The 4,619-nt window shown below is 41.4% G+C and overlaps 1 long non-coding RNA gene across 2 annotated transcripts in view; it reads right to left on the bottom strand.

Annotated features, from left to right (window-relative positions):
• The window catches only part of LOC118166481, a 43,831-nt gene that overhangs the window by 27,825 nt on the left and 11,387 nt on the right, over positions 1 to 4,619 (bottom strand). The window lies entirely within an intron of this gene.

Raw genomic sequence — 4,619 nt, 5'->3', positions numbered from 1 at the left:
TGGTAACACGTTAAAAAATACATAATAAATTATAAACTTGCTGAATGTCAATTTGGCTTGCAGTAGAATGAAGAATACTCTGAATTTTTTTTTCCAGAAGCAAAACACAGAAATTAAAATTGAGTAGATAAATGCCCAAGATAAACATTCTTACGAAAGGCTGAATTCTAATCAAGAATTAACAGCAATGAAAAGGTAACTTCAGCAGTCTGAAGAACACTACACTAAATATGAAAGCAGAGTACTCAGTGGTGACTAGAATAGACAAACTTCAAAACACAAATACAACGCATCAGTTATTACCACACCTATGAAATATCTTTTCTGCAGGCAATGAAAAGAATGAAGCAACGATATTGCTTTTCCACAACCTCACTCCTGCCTTTAGGATCACTCCTTATTCCATACCACTCTCGCTTCATTCAAAAGAAAACATAGGATCTTGCTAGGAATAAAGCACACAGGGCCAGAGGAGAAAACTTTTCACCTACTCAATGAAAACATGCAATAAAGGCTTAACCCAGGGAACACCATATGTCGCAGGTACTGAATATCCACTTCCTGGGAGATTTACACAATAGAGTTCACATCAGCGGCTGTTTCACCATAATATAGATTCAAATTGACAAGCCTGAGGTTTTATGGAACAGCATTTATCTCAAGATTGTCAGGCAAAGAAATGAAATGACTTATGATTCATTTCATTTATATGGCAATGTATTAGCTGGATGCATTATTGATTGTTGCTCTGTTCAATTTCAGTTTATACAACATGGGCAAAGTGATCTGAAAAATATCACCTCTGGCTTTTTTCTCCTCTTTTAAGCACAGATGTGTCCATTGCATGCCTAGGAAAACCATTTCATTTCATTAGACATCCAATCAGAGGAATATATTCTAGAACAAGCAAGTCTTTTTGAAGACCTTAACTGTGAAAGCCAGCTTCTCTAGAATCTGTACTAGAATATCTAGAACTACTTCTAAATAGTGCTCTCTCTCTGCTTGACTAGAAAAAAAGGCAAAGATGGAAGCGACAACCACAGCCCGGTACAGAAAAATAGATCAGTAATCCAAGAGTAAGACTGCTTCACATCTGGGTGCAATGACCTTTCAAGCACAGAGGGCTGCTTGAAACAGACAAGCCACAGCTGTCAATCTGCAGAACCTTGAGTCTTACTAAGACAGTATAATTTGACAGCTGCTATGAATATTATGAATACCATGGATGTCCTGTTACTTTCACCTGACAGTCTGTGGAGTGTAATAAGGAGCCAGCAGTAAAAAAAATAAAAAATAAAAAAAAATATAGCAAGATGAGCACAAACAGAAGGCACACTGAGACAGTAAGAATGCCCTCCGAACTGTAAGGTGATAAGCTGGCAGTAATGGCATACAGGTGAGCTTAGGCTGCTGTTCAATAGCATTTGAATAGGCAGTAGGATTTATAACCAAGTCCCTTCCCAGTTTTAGGATGCACAGAGTTCTCAAAACCTGGATTAAAAATACTAGAAATTTTACTATGAGGTTGCTTCAAAAGAGAGGAAGAAGAGCAAGTCACAGCATTATACTTGAAGTACAGTAGCTTTGATTAGGTGACAGGAAAATCAGGGTCCCACTGTATAGGCACTACATAAGGAAGAATAAAAGGGTTACTTTCTCAAGAGTTTATGGTGAAGTCCAAGAAAGAGTTGGGAAATTACCCAAGTAATCTTCAAGCGAAAGGACAACATGTCACACCTCCTCCGTGAGTTCACTCCAGACAGAGCCAGAACTCTCCCAGTAGCTTTAACTTCCCACAGGAAAGAGAGGTATCTCTGATCTTGGTAATCACTGTGTCAAGAGCTGTTTACATACTGGATTTACTCTGCTGTGCACTGCTGAGGAAATCTTCCTGATCTTCTGGGCTGGTGTGAAGCTACAAGACTAGCTGCCACGCACCTGACAGTTTGCTGTATGCAGGCCTTTCTGCAACACAAAAGCATTGCTACAGTCAACATTCTTCCTGCGGAAGGAAGCTTTTGGCAGTAACAATTTGTTTCTGATATTTAAAATGGCTGTTCTCGCATTTAGCCATTTTCTGGTCATATGCGATTTTCTCATGAGCAGTGATACCAATTCATTATAGTGAAATTTTCACCTTCACATTGTAACACTACTTTGACAGCACTTTCTAATTCTGTTGTCTCCATCTAGTAATGAGCATTATTGGCCAAAAATTAACCCATTAATTGAAATGCAGACAGCAAAGCTGTTCAGGTGGGACTCAATTTTGAGTGGTAGAGACCGCCTGCAGTGAAGCAATTACAATCAAATAAAATATGCCAATATGATTTTATCTGAAATTTTTATTTAGTTGGAGTTCACTAGCTGGAAATGAAGTGCCTATGCGCCATCTCATGGTCACTGGCAGTCGGTGCGAGCCCACACACCAGGGTTTCGAAGGCAACATTTCTGTCGCTACGAACACCAACACAGGTTTTAAAGCATCCCGAAGCTTTATTGATGAGGTCCTCTGTAGGCACTATTTGTCACAGAATTTCACAGAATCATGTTCAACATATATGACGTTATCACTTGAAATAGGCAACAAATCAGAATATATGTGCTTTAAAACTGTATGTGTTTTTAAGAAGCTATAGAAACCTCAGCTTAAGGTTATTTACACTTTATAGTAAAATCAGTATGTTTGAAAAGACAGCATTTTCGTTGAATTTTGGTGTTTGTCTCAAAGCAGCTCTCTTCTTTGCCCTCTTAACAGGAATATTGGTGGTATTTAAAATCATTAGGGAAGAAGGAAGTGCAATAACATTATTTGCCAAATATCCTTGTTCTCAACTCAAAATGCTTTAGGTTGTGTGTCCCCCTCCGCCCACCCCCCCTTTATTTTTTAAGATGTGTAACTGGACCTAGTTAAGCCTCAGCATGTAGTGATCCTGGGGAGATGCAGAGTACATTTTAGGAAGACAGGATATGTTGCCCACTAGAAACATCCATTCAGGGGCTTCTCAGATGTGGAGCCAATTGCTTCACGAATTCCCTAAGACTTGCACCAAATAGCCATTGTTCTCGGTGTGCATGTAAGACACAAAGACAGCAAGGAAATTACTATTCTTACACTGTAGGAAAACGGAGCACTTGATCTGTGGTTGCTAAGGAATACCAACAGCAATGCAGAGATCTGCCAGATGAATTCGGAGGAGATAAGCATCCAAACATTTGTACATGTATTTTTTTTTTTACTTGTCTCAATATGATGATACTGTAATTGGCTAAGCAACCAAACAAAGCCCACAGAAACCAATGGAAGCCTTTTTTTGGACTTCTCTGGGCTTTGGTCTGTGCCATGAACTGCAACACTGACAGCCTGGAAACATGAAAAACAAGATTACACAACAAGTAGCTCAAGTTAAATTGGTCTTTTCACAGCCAGCTCCCCACAGAGGTCTGGTGTCATTCTGTTTGGGGTTGCTTGAAGTAGTAATCAATATACCCCTTCATTTTCTTACAGGTTGTCAATCTATACATTAAATGATAAGAATGTGTAACTATAAATTATTTTTGTCTTTACTCCTTCATTAGAAGGGAATTACCCAAACTTGAACAGGAAATCTTCAGGCCAACAAGTCAGAAATGATTCAGTGTGACAGCATTCACATACCAACTAAGCAAACAACACTTCCTCACCCACATTACAGAAACTAGGAGGGAACCATATTTATATTTCACTCTACTCCATCTAATTAGGAAGCCTGTCAGCTGATCCTAACACTAGAAAGTCACCCAAACAGGAGGAAAAATGATATCTTGCAATGGCACCTTCTTTTTGGCTAGGGATATTTCACACACATCTCAGCCTCCCCTAGAGCAGGTTTTGGGAGGTGCCAGCTAAAATGCATGTTAAACACAGGGCACCTTAAGGCCTGATGATTTACTGATTTAAAGCATTGGATGCTCCAGTGCTCACCTCTTTCAACATTTTTACTCTTGCCTCCAAGCTAACTAGGAAGACCTGCACATTACTAAGCGTGCCTGATCTCACGTCTTTGGCATTGGTTCTTCAGGCCATATTTTAGAGCTAGCTCCTTCTCTTCCATTGCACACTTAGCAGCATAAGTGCTTAGACCATGCTGAAGAGCGAAGCCCAAAGCCATGACTCGATGAGCCATGTTTCTGAGCCTTCCTATGTAGCAGCAGCTACACACATTGCACGATCAGCATGCAGCGCCTGTGTTGAGATCCCAGGTATCTGTGGGGGGAAAAAATACTTTTAGATGTCCTGCTTCAAGTTTTGATCTGTCACCCTCCCTTTTATCAGAAGAAACTTTAGTGAAAATATAAGTGGATTAGAGCATGAATTGGTTGGAAAATGAAGCTTCGTGCCGTGCTTTAACCCATCGAGGTCCTTCTCGCTGTGCAGCTCCAAGAAAGGCCACAGCGACCAGTGGGAGCAGTGAACCTCTGCGCCAGGTTCACCTGCCCTCCCAGCCCCTGGCAGACCCCGCTGCTCCCTGCCCTTTGTCTCCTCCACCCACATCCCGAGGCCGCCGGGCAGGACGCCGCCGGCCCCCCTCCACCCCCGGCCCGCCCCCGGGCGGGCCCGCACATGCCCAGCACCGCGG

The sequence above is a fragment of the Oxyura jamaicensis genome, chromosome 4, assembly GCF_011077185.1.
Source record: "Oxyura jamaicensis isolate SHBP4307 breed ruddy duck chromosome 4, BPBGC_Ojam_1.0, whole genome shotgun sequence".
NCBI classification, from domain to species: Eukaryota; Metazoa; Chordata; class Aves; order Anseriformes; family Anatidae; genus Oxyura; species Oxyura jamaicensis.
This window is presented reverse-complemented; position numbering and strand designations above follow the sequence as displayed.